A 12,363-nucleotide genomic window follows, 5' to 3' on the forward strand; every position below is an offset into this window, starting at 1 on the left:
ATTTTTGTTTGCCTGAATTCAATAGAAATGTGGTCAAAGCAGCTTTTCTATTTTTATTTTGTCCCAGTTTGTTCACCATGACTCCAGGGGAAAGAAGTCACAGAGGCCCTTTTGGTGGGAGGAGTAAATCTGTCCTGTACATTTTTGATGAAGAAATCTAACTTTTCAGCTTACAGATTTATTTATTTACTTTTATTTGTATTATTATTATTGTTTTTGAGACAAAGTTTTGCTCTCGTTGCCCAGGCTGGAGTGCAATGGTGTGATCTCAGCTCACTGCAACCTCTGCTTCCCAGGTTCAAGCAATTCTCTTGCCTCAGCCTCCCGAGTAGTTGGGGTTACAGGCATGCGCCACCACAACGGGCTAATTTTGTATTTTTAGTAGAGACGGGGTTTCTCCATGTTGAGGCTGCTCTCAAACTCCTGACCTCAGGTGATCCGCCTGCCTTGGCCTCCCAAAGTGCGGGGATTACAGGTGTGAGCCACTGCGCCCGGCAAGCTTACAGACTTATTTAGATCATTACCCAACAGCCTAGCCTTTATAGGAAAAAGTTTGCTTTCAACGATGCTTCTGAAACTGATAAGTATTTTTCTTTCTCTTTCTCTCTTTTCTGAGTGACTTTAATTATTCCTGAGAAATTTTACCATAATGTAATGACTGCTTGTCCCAGGGTCGCTTGTTCTTGACAATTTATCATACAGTAGAGAGATTTTAACGTTTTGTTTGTAAACCAAGTCGTTACATTGGATGACAATTACTCTATTCCCAGGTTTTCCCATTAAACCTCAAGTTGTTGAGAGCAAAGGTCAGGTTTGTCATCACTGGGACTTTAGCTGTAATGATGTTTAGTGCAATGCCTAGAATACACAGCCAGTCAGAACGTTGCTTTTACATAATAAATTTTTGAAAAAATAAGTGATACAACCCCACAAGAAATAATACTGCTTTTAAATGAAAATTAATATATCTCATTAAAAGTGTTCTCATATAGAATACAATTCTGTTCTAACATTCTTTAGACTATTTGGCCAAGACAGAATTAGTGACTGACCTAAAGGCATATGAAATGTGATTTTATTTGTAGACTCAATTTCCTTGGCTAAACTAATGTTCTTATGGTTCATTATTAATTTAAATGATGACTTCTGTAGTGTCAGTTTTGAGTTGCAAATGCTGTTTTTATTGGCTTAAAAGAGACTTTTGATTAAAGCCAAGACTTAGAAAATGCTCAGTCTCTGGGTATCAGGTGGAACGTATTTCCTTCCTCTCCACAGCTGAGTTTGCAAGGAAGTAAAGAAAAACCTCAGGGCCTAAAGGGAAGTGGACTTTGGGACCTGAGTGATAACTTGATGCTGGAGGCTGAGGGTCCTAGCTGGGCACGTTTTTCTCTTTGAGCACCTGGCTCAGTAACTGGGTGGCCTTGGCTGTTGGAAGCTCCAAGGTCCTGAAGATAAGGAGTTGGAGCCGAGTTTCCTCCGTGTGTGTCCCGAGCACTTCAATTGCATGATCCTCATAAAGGCTGAGTTCAAAGTTAAAAATCAGCCCACCAGCAAAAGGAAATAGCAAGGGAAATATAATACCTGTCTTTGCCTGTACTAAGTGGAAAACATGAAAGGATGTTCTTAAATTGGTAACCACAAACCTGCCTTTATTCTGGTTTGAGATTCCTTTCAGGCTGCTTATGTATTCTGGGAATCCCAGATTGCAGAAGTGAAAAGAAAGAGGCCAGGGCTGGTGCCCGTGGACACCTGGCAGCAAGAAAGGAAGAAGTCCAGCAGGGTGAGGGCATCCTCCCCCACACCCTGGAGTTTCACTCTCAGATCCTAGTTTCAGCCTGTATGAGTCCACAGGCTGAAGTTCACCCAAGATAGTCAAAAGCAAGTGACTCTGAATGAGAATCTGCAAACAGCAGAATTAGAACTCCAAGAATTCTCTATAGGAAAGAGAAGTAACAGTAATAATGACTAACTTTAGAGGTTAAAAAAAAAATCAAAGTAAATCTAAAATATGGGGCAATAGTAAGGAAGGAGTACTAAGAATTAAGCAGTCTCAGAATTTTGCCCATTTGCAGGAAATGATAGACTTTAGGTTTTGATTTTTTTTGTTACATTGCCATATCATTCATTCATTCATTTATATTTGTGTTAAGTTCCCTATCTACTTTTTAATATAGTTTTTCTAGTTTCATTAGGGTAAATTGAATAAAAACTTTATACATACAAGGTATATAATGTGATGTTTTCATATACATTAAGAAATAATTACCATTATCAAACTAATTAACATATTCATCACTTCACATAGAAAACATTTTTCTGTGTGTGATGGGAACATTTAAGATTTGCTCTCAGCCAGAAGAGGTGGCTCGTGCCTGTAATCTCAGCGTCTTGGGAGGCCAAGGCAGTAGGATTGCTTGAGCCTAGGAGTTCAAGACTAGCCTGGGCAACATAGCAAGACCTCATATCTATAAAATAAATAAATATGTAAAATAAATAAAAAGATCTATTCTCTGAGCAAATTTCAAGTATATAATACGTATTACTAGCTAGACTAACCACGCTGTCCATTAGATCCCCAGGGCTGATGCATCTTCAAACTGAAAGTTTGTAAACTTGATAATTATTCCCCATTTCCCCTCTCTCCAGCCCCTGGCAACCAGCATTCTGATTATACTCTCTGCCTCTGAGAAGCTGATTTTCTCAGATTCCACATCTAAGTGAGAATATACAGTATTTTTCTTTCTATGCCTGGCTTATTTCATTTAGAAACAAAAAGGAAAGAAAAGAAAAGAAAACAGAAAGGTGTTCTTTTTTGTGTCTCCTACACAAGCTTCAGGAATGGCTGGGCCTCCCTTTTCTAGTAGCTTTTAACTTAATCATGATTATTAAACAGAATAGACAACTTTCAAGCAAGTAGAAGGGAGAAAAAAGATTCTAACAAAGACAGACGTATAAATGACATAGAGAAAAATTATATATAGCACAAAACGAGGTATCAGAAATCCTAAATTCACCATTAAAGCATAGTAACTGCTATCTACATTGGACTTTGTATTTTAATTGAATGATACGTTGCTTACAAAAGATGCAAGTCAATGAGAGTAAAGTAGAAAAATATACCAGGTAAATACTAACTATAAAATAACTGTGATGTTCTTATCATAATATCAAACAAGACAAAGATTAAGATATGTCTTTTTTTTTTTTTTTTTTTTTGAGACGGAGTCTCGCTCTGTCGCCCAGGATGGAGTGCAGTGGCCGGATCTCGGCTCACTGCAAGCTCCGCCTCCCAGGTTCACGCCATTCTCCTGCCTCAGCCTCCCGAGTAGCTGGGACTACAGGCGCCCGCCACCTCGCCTGGCTAGTTTTTTGTATTTTTTAGTAGAGATGGGGTTTCACCGTGTTAGCCAGGATGGTCTCGATCTCCTGACCTCATGATCCACCCATCTTGGCCTCCCAAAGTGCTGGGATTACAGGCTTGAGCCACCACGCCCGGCCAAGATATGTCTTTTTAAGGAAAAACAATTATTGGAGACAAAGAGTGTCATAATACACATAATAATTTTCCAGGAGAGGTGACAGTGCTCAAGTTGTATGTCCCTTAAAATTTAGCCTAAATTGTTTAAACCAAGTGTGATAAAATTACAAGATATTAATAAACCAACAACACAGAATTTTTAACCCCTCGCAAAAACTGGAATAATACGAAAATCAATTACAAGGATATATCAATAATATCAAAAGTCTAAAAACCACAAATATGTGTTTTCAGAAACATTACAAAATTTTATCTTGGTTTAAATAAAATCCAGGTATTGTAGCTACGTGCTTGCCGTGTGACTAGTGTTCTTCAACATTGTTTGCCTTGTGTTTACTTTAGGCGAACGATGTTCACTAACATCCCCAGCCCACACGCAGTAAAGTACATACTAGCATATTAGTAAAAGTATAATTCTTAGTGTTAACAAAACTCCAAAGTGTACAAATAACTCCTACAAATCAATAGTGACTCAGTGGGAAATCAGGCAAGTAAAAACAGACACATTGTAAAAGAGGAAATTGATGTTCAATGAACAAATACAAACATTGATTTCACTAGTAATAAGCAGAATGCCAGTTCAAATATCTAAGAGGTAGTGTTCACCCCAGGTAGATAGGCAATGCCTGATAATAATCAGTATTGGCAAGGCTGCAACCTGATAGGACTTATCCACTGTAAATCAGGTGCATTGACTTAGCAATATGTTGAGGAATCTAGCAATTTCTAGAAAAATGGATGCTTGTGATCTCCAAACCAACACTTCCATTTCAAATATATGTATTAAAAACAAATGTGCGCAAGAAGACATGTTAACTGATGTGCTTTATAGCTCTGTTACCAATAGTGAAAAACTGGAAACAATCACATTTGTTGGCAAAACGGATATAATTTTGTAGTATTATGCAATAGAATACTATATGGTAGCAAAAATAAATGAACTTAAGCTATGATATTTTAAGGTGGATAAATTCCATGAGTAATGTGCCAAATAATAGCTTTATCTTATTTACATGAATATTTTAAAATATTCATCTCTTATGGTTTATGAAATACATGTGTATGTATTTGTGGCAAAATTATTGAAATGTGTTTACATGATGAATAGAAATTTCAGGACCCAGTATTGTCAGTAGGGGAAGAATGGCATTGTTTTCGGTAAGGACTCCGACTATATTTGTAAAGTTTTGAAGTTTATTTTTAAAACAATCCTAGATTGGTAATCAGAGTATTACTTTGTAAATTAGAAAAAGGACATTTTAAAAAGTTGAACTTGGTTGAAGAAAGGACACATGGGCCATAAACTTAATGTATGAAAATTTAATTGTTAAGCCATAAAGCTTAAGGCATTTTCGTAGCATTGGAATGGATCCTGATATAATTATCAGATGAATAAAGCTAGTTTGGGGGCTCCTCCTACCTCCTCCTTTCTTGAGATCCACTTGCTTTCCCATTCTGAGGCCGTGATTTTCCTGAAGAGGGAGGAAAACAGTCTTAAGATATTGTCATTTCAAATGCCAGTCAGGGAGTGGGGTTGCTTATTTAGAAAAAGATTGTCTTTGTCCCGCATTCTCCCTGTGCTTTGAAAGCCGTTGTGGGCTGGAATGTGACTTCTGGAGTGCATGGCCCTTAGCTTCGAGGAGGAGATATTTCGAAGGTGTGCCTAATTAGCTCTGATATTTAAAAGATGATCTTTCAGAGGGAAATGATACATCGAAATCATCAGCGTTGAAACTCAAAACAGGGTCTTTGCACAGTTTCTCCTTTAAAGTTCAACATTTCCAACAAATGTCTGTTCTGCAGGAAATCTTTTAAAGTCTTACTTAGACATTTATACATCTTGGTATATTAAGTAGATAGAAGAAGCTTGTCTATAATAGTCTTAGAACAAAGCAAAGTTTAAAACACATGGCACGGCCAGGTGGAGATGAGACTTTTGCAGCTGGTGTCCATGAGCAGTGGGGCTCCTGGTCTTTTTGTTGCTGTGCCCTTAGAGTTGCCTCTAAATTTTCAGCTGGGTAAACATTCTAAATGTTACAAACTAAATGCCTCTGTTCCCACACATTCCTACGTTCCACCCCTCATCCCAGTGTGATGGTATTTGGAGGTGAGTCCTCTGGGAGGTGATTACCTTTAGATGAAGTTCTGAGGGTAGGTGGGGCCCCCATGGTAGAATTAGTGCCCCTGTGAGAACAAGGACTCCCTCCCTCCTTCCCTCCTTCCCTCCCTCCCTCCCTCCTTCTCCCTCCCTCCCTCCCTTTCTCCCTCCCTCCCTCCTTCTCCCTCCCTCCCTCCTTTTCTCCCTTCCCTCCCTCCCTCCCTCCCTTTCTCCCTTCCCTCCCTCCCTCCCTTTCTCCCTTCCCTCCCTCCCTCCCTTTCTCCCTTCCTTTCTCCCTTCCCTCCCTCCCTTTCTCCCTTCCCTCCCTCCCTTCCTCCCTTCCCTCCCTCCCTTCCCTCCCTCCCTTCCCTCCCTCCCCTCCCTTCCCTCCCTCCCTTCCCTCCCTCCCTCCTTTCCCTCCCTCCCCTCCCTCCTTTCCCTCCCTCCCCTCTCTCCCTTCCCTCCCTCCCCTCCCTCCCTTCCCTCCCTCCCCTCCCTCCCTTCCCTCCCTCCCCTCCCTCACTCTTTCTCCCTTCCCTCCCTCCCCTCCCTCACTCTTTCTCCCTTCCCTCCCTCCCTCCCTCCTTCTCTTTCTCCCTCTCTCCCTCCCTCCTACTCTTTCTCCCTCCCTCTCTTTCTCCCTCCCTCCCTCCCTCCCTCCCTCTCTTTCTCCCTCCCTCCCTCCCTCCCTCTCTTTCTCCCTCCCTCCCTCCCTCTCTTTCTCCCTCCCTCCCTCCCTCCCTCTCTTTCTCCCTCCCTCCCTCCCTCCCTCTCTTTCTCCCTCCCTCCCTCCCTCTCTTTCTCCCTCCCTCTCTTTCTCCCTCCCTCCCTCACTCCCTCTCTTCCTCCCTCTCTTTCTCCCTCCCTCCCTCCCTCCCTCCCTTCCTCTCTTCCTCTCTTCCTTCCTCTCTTCCTTCCTCTCTTCCTCTCTTTCTCCCTCCCTCCCTCTCTTTCTCCCTCCCTCCCTCTCTTTCTCCCTCCCTCCCTCCCTCCCTCTCTTTCTCCCTCCCTCTTTCTCCCTCCCTCTCTCCCTCCTCCCTCTCTCCCTCCTCCCTCTCTTTCTCCCTCCCTCTCTTTCTCCCTCCCTCTCTTTCTCCCTTCCTCTCTTTCTCCCTTCCCTCCCTCCCTTTCTCCCTTCCCTCCCTCCCTTTCTCCCTTCCCTCCCTCCCTCCCTCCCTTCCCTCCCTCCCCTCCCTCCCCTCCCTCCCCTCCCTCACTCTTTCTCCCTTCCCTCACTCTTTCTCCCTTCCCTCCCTCCCTCCCTCTCTTTCTCCCTCTCTTTCTCCCTCTCTCCTTACCATAAGAGCACACAGCGGCAGGTCTTTAAAATAAGAAGGGGCAGGGCGAGATGGCTCATGCCTATAATCTCAGAATTTGGAAGGCCAAGACAGGAGGATTGCTTGAGGCCAGGAGTTTGAGACTAGCCTGAGCAACCTGGCGAGACCTTGTCTCTACTAAAAACAGAAAAAAGTAGCTGGGAACGGTAGCACGGGCCTGTAGTCCCAGTTACTAGGGAGGCTGAGGTGGGAGGATTGCTTCACGCTTCCACAGCTGTGAGAAACAAATGTCTGTGGTTTAATCCACTTAGGCTGTGATATTGTTTGATGGCAGCTTGAGCAGACTAAAATGCTAATGATTTTGAAAAAGGCTGTTATTTTTAAAGTGGTTGTAGTTGTTGTTAGCCTGGTCACAACAAAGGCAACAGAATAATTAGTATACCACAGCTGAATAATAAGTGTTTATTTTCTATATTCCCTATGCATGCAACCTCATGCACATTAAATGCTAATGGCAGTCCTGCCAGGTGGATGCTATTTTATCCTTGGTCTAACAAACAGGGAAGTGGAGGCAGAGGGGTATTTAGTACCCAGTGACAGTGGCGTTAGAATCCATACCTAAGACTGCTGCACTCCAAGACCCATGCTCTAACCAAAATGACGTATTTCCTGAAACAACAGGACAAACTTTTCACCAAATTTTCCTATCCAATAGGAAAAAAATTTTATAAATCTCTATTTCCTTATTTTAAAAAATATAATTGAAAGCACTTTATTCAATACTGTATTCAGAAAGGCCTAGGAAATATGAAAATTACTAGAGATATATGCATTCTTAAAACTACTAAAGAAGGGATTCTTAATAAGCCTCAAGAGAAAGAAAAGTGCAAATCCATGATTACGCATGAGATGAAGAAAAATGGTAATATTTAATTTTCTAAAGGAGAAAATTATTCAACCCTCAAATGGATGGTTAAAAATAGTTATCCTTTAAAACTGCCTTGTAAAATAATCCATAACAGAAAGGGTACAGAAAGACTGGTATAATAAAATTAAAATACATGGCAGAATGGTATTAGTCTCTTTCAATAAAACTTCTCATGCTTAAAAATGTTGTACCATAATTTATAACTCAAGGTCAAACTTTTAGTAATTTGCCCTAGGTTACAAATGTGGTATGACTCACATAGAATATGGAGAGTGTGGTATTAAAAAGTTCTAAGAAGAGACGATCAATTTTAAAATGATGACACACGCACTTTTCCTAGATGGCTTGATCCCAACAGCTTGCATCATTTGGAAATTACATACCTCTTCCAGATCGAATACCTCCCGCCTGTGATTAGAGGTCAGCAGCCCATGGAGGGAAAGCGGAAGGAAAATAAATTCTGCAAACTCGTTCTGAACCACATTATCCAGCTGCGATTCTTCCCCTTTTATACGATGGTGACCCTTGGAGGGAAAGCTGTTCTTTGCTCATAACTCGATTTTATGCTAAGCTCTGACTTCTCCGCCCTGTTGCAAGTTCCTTGAGAGGAGGGTACTGCCCTGTACCTCACTGCCTGCATCCGTGCCTGAGCCTTCCTTCCCCCACACCACGCCCCGACCGTCTGCTGGGATTCTTCCTGCAGCCACATTACCCAATCTGTGACCTGGGGTGCCCCGTTTCATGGGTCTTACTGATTCTCAAGGTGGTTTTCTCTAACGTGAGGGTAACCTCCTTCCCATAGGGTTTTTAAGATGACAGTAAATGGTGATGTTATTTGGTTGCCATGTTGGTAGCTATTTATTTCTTTATACACTCACTGAGAACCTCCCTTTACCAGTACTTGGTTAATTCATGTCTCTGTATCACCTCTTTTAATCTTCACAATTCTGTGTTGTTTTCAGAGGAGGAAAGAGAGATTCAGAGGGGTGAGGTAACCAGAGCAATGTATTCAATTAAGGCCAAAAGTAGGAGCTAGAAATTCAGAGCTGGTCTATCTGCAAAATTGTTGTACATTTCACTCTGCAACATAAGCATCGTGAAATATCTATTATAGGACTCAGAGAAGGTTAGTTTGAGCACAAATGCACTTACTTTGAGTAAGGACAAATCAGAAACAAATGAAGTGGAAATTGGCATAAAAACCTCTGGCAGGCTACATAGTAATTAGTATTGCTCAGAAAGCATTCTGTAGGGGAGCAAAGTAGTCCAGGATTCACCTAAGTTTGCCTACAACTCATAGGAAATATGTAATCATTGCTTCTAAAACGTAGCATTCTTCCATGCTGTTTGTGTGAGATAACCCTCTCTACCCTGCAAGTATTTGTATTTTCGACAAAGCTTTATTGGACACCACGTTAGGCTATGGGGAGAAAGTCGTGAACACAACAAAGGCTGCCTCTGCCCTCATGGGTTTACCATTAGCAGGGAGGTTAGAAAGGAAAGTCTGTGAAATAAACGTGAAAGATAGGCAAGGCCAAGGCCAGCCAGTGCCCCAGAGGAGACCATTGAATGGAGCTAGGGTTTTCTTTCAACATACGTTAATTTTAGAACTTTGTTTAATCTATGCTCAGATTTTGTACAGATAACTCATAGTGTCTAAGATAATTCAACTATCTTAATTCTTCATGTAATTCATATTAGCAAAGTCCAAAATAAATGGTGCAATGCGAGGTTGTTGCTGATAGAAATCAAATACAATCAACTTTATGCAAAGATTTCTGCGTCTTACAGAGAGAAAATTCCATCTAGAAGATAAAAACAAAAGTGATTGCTACTTTTAGCCAGTTAATCCACTGCTATTGTACATTTTAAATGAGATCTATAATGAACAAGTCTTTATAGAATCATTTTTATATTATTTCAAAGTAAGTGAGAAAACAGCAAATTTTACTGTCTGCATATTGCGTCCTCTGTAATTTTTTTGCTCAGTCACATTTCCCTGGGCTCTGGGCTCAAGAACAATGACTGCAGATATCAACAGCTCACCTCCTGGGTTCACCAGTGTGAGAGGTCTTTGATAAATGAAGAGTATGATGAAGAACATATTCACTGGAATAAAATTTTAAATATATGGGGACTACAGACACTGCTTATGGCACCCATCAAGGTCCTTCCAGCATGGGATAAAGCTTTTATGTATCATCTCTTTTAATCCTAAAGATTGTTACTCTCAAAGGAAGAAGTAGAGAGACAGAGGGGTTAAGCCATTTGAGCAAAGTCATTCAGAAAGGCCAAGAATTGCTTGGTCAACTCCTCTATGACATGAGGGGATTGGATGAAAATAGCTCTGAGTGATCTTTGGGATTTAGAGCTCTGTTAACCTATGGTTATGGAGTCCACTCCAGTCATGTGTTGATTAGTGATGGGAATATATTCTGAGAAATGCCTCCTCGGGAAATTTCATCTTTGTGCGAACAACACAGAGTGTACGTACGAACACCTAGATGGTACAGCCTGTGGCACACCCAGGCTATGGGGTGCAGCCTGTCAGCATGGCAGGGTCCTGAAGACTATAGGCAACTGTAGCACAACGGTGAGACTTTGCAGATATGAAGATACATAACCACAGCTACGCATGGAAAAGGTACGGTAAAAATACAGCCTGAAAGGTAAGAATGGTACACCTGTCTAGGGCAGTTACCACAGATGAGTCTTGCAGGCCTGGAAGTTGCCCAGGGTGAGTCAGCCGGTGAGTGGTGAGTGGATGTGAAGGCTTAGGATGTGACTGTACACTACTGTAGACTTCATAAACACCATATGCTTAGGCTACGCTAAACTTATTTGTATTAAAAAGTAATTGCACTACAGCATTAGGACAGTTAGTGTCACTCGGTAATAAGATTTTTTTCAGCTCCCCTGTGATCTAAGGGGACTGCCGTGTGTGGCATTCGTTGTTGACTGAGACATCGTGATGCAGCCCATGACTGTACTTCCCTATACAAGCAGACTCTCCATCGAATGGAATGTTACCAATAATCGATTTCCTGATTCTGTGTTCTTAGGGCTGTGACTGGCACAGGTGTTAGCTGATTTTATTTGGTGAAGAGAAGGAAAGCTAAAGACAGAAGAAAATACCATAGTGTCTCTTTCTAGATAAGACCAGCAGGAAATGTATTTTTACCCGCTTAGCAAATAGGATAATAATGGTGTTGCTTATTTGTCTTTCACAGGCAACATTTTCATCAGCTGTTGTTTTTCAAGTATATAATTTAACAACCAGAAAATTGATCTGTATTGTTAAGCATTACTTAGGTGGCAAATTTTATATTGCAGAATCAATGTATGTTTCAAACAATTGTGTGTCTGTTAAGTAGATCTGGCCCTTTCCCTCCAGTCTTCTACTTGACTGAGATATTTTCTCATCTCATTTTACTGCTTTGAAGTATCCCAGATCAAATGTTCTCCAGGATTAAATAACATCATCCTTTCCTTCTTTCTCTATCCTAGTGCCTGGTGCATAGTAAGAACTTACACTTATACAGCAAACGTTTATTAGGTCCTGATATGGTGTTCAGCTATGTTATGGTGTGGGAACAAAAATATATAAATTTGAGATTATGGACTCAACGAAAAAATACATTTAAATACATAATTATAATATAGAGTGATAAATTCTGTAGTAGCGGAAAAAAAGACAAGACATGAATATTGAAGAGAGAATGCCTAGTTTTGCCTCAAGGTCTTAACATCAAGCTTTTTGGAGATGTCATTTTATCTGGGCCATCAATGATAACTAGGAATGGGGCAGGTTCGGAGAAGATGAAAATAGACCAGATATATAGAAAAGTTTATCCTTTTAGAAAATACTCATTCAATTTCCATCCGGTTCCATAGATAATCCTAGGTTTTGCAAGAATCTTTTTCCTCTAAGAGCTTGCAGTTTCACAGTAAGACGTGAGTACATGAAAAATTTTGTTCAGCTGCTGGTACCGACCGTCTGACATTGGCTTACAAACACATGGGCTTACTGGGCTGTCATGAAAAGTTCAGTCTAAAAGTTGGTACTTTCTGCTGCCATGAGTCCAGCAGCTCAAGTTTGCCAGGACCCAGGCACCTGAAATTCTCTTTGCCTTTCACTCATGGTCCCAAGAAGGCTGCTGCCACTCTAGTCATCACTGATGCATCCTTGGCATGAAGAAAGTGTAAAGAAGAGGCGCAAATGTAACTGGTGCATATGTCTGCCATTGAAGTCCCATCTGAAAGCACTGTCGTAATTCCTAAATGCTAACAATGAGATATTGTTAGCATTTCACCGGTTAAAGCCACATAAAAGCCTGTTCCGTTTGTAAGCTGGGTGTTACTTCTGCAAACTGTATTTGGGTTCTATGATGAATGAAGATTTCTGAGACTAGACATTGTGTAGGCAAGTAGCAATTTCTGACATGGGGTCAAATTCTAAGGAAAATTGTATGGTGTTTGAGGAAGCAGGACATGCCTCTGGTACTTCTCAAAAGCCCTGGAA

General features: G+C 41.2%; 1 protein-coding gene and 1 long non-coding RNA gene across 3 annotated transcripts in view; one reads left to right on the plus strand and one right to left on the minus strand.

The window, feature by feature from the left end:
* Nucleotides 1-12,363, plus strand: part of LOC139355625 (CUB and Sushi multiple domains 1) — a 2,038,620-nt gene that overhangs the window by 735,395 nt on the left and 1,290,862 nt on the right. The gene's annotated exons all lie outside the window — the stretch shown is intronic.
* LOC112428487 (uncharacterized) overlaps nucleotides 1-12,363 on the minus strand; it is a 53,559-nt gene that overhangs the window by 23,575 nt on the left and 17,621 nt on the right. Inside the window, exon 2 of the long non-coding RNA XR_003020441.2 lies at nucleotides 4,959-5,010. This is a non-coding gene — a long non-coding RNA (uncharacterized lncRNA). The remainder of the gene's footprint in view (nucleotides 1-4,958; nucleotides 5,011-12,363) is intronic.

This window comes from Macaca nemestrina, chromosome 8 (assembly GCF_043159975.1).
Source record: "Macaca nemestrina isolate mMacNem1 chromosome 8, mMacNem.hap1, whole genome shotgun sequence".
Taxonomy (NCBI): domain Eukaryota; kingdom Metazoa; phylum Chordata; class Mammalia; order Primates; family Cercopithecidae; genus Macaca; species Macaca nemestrina.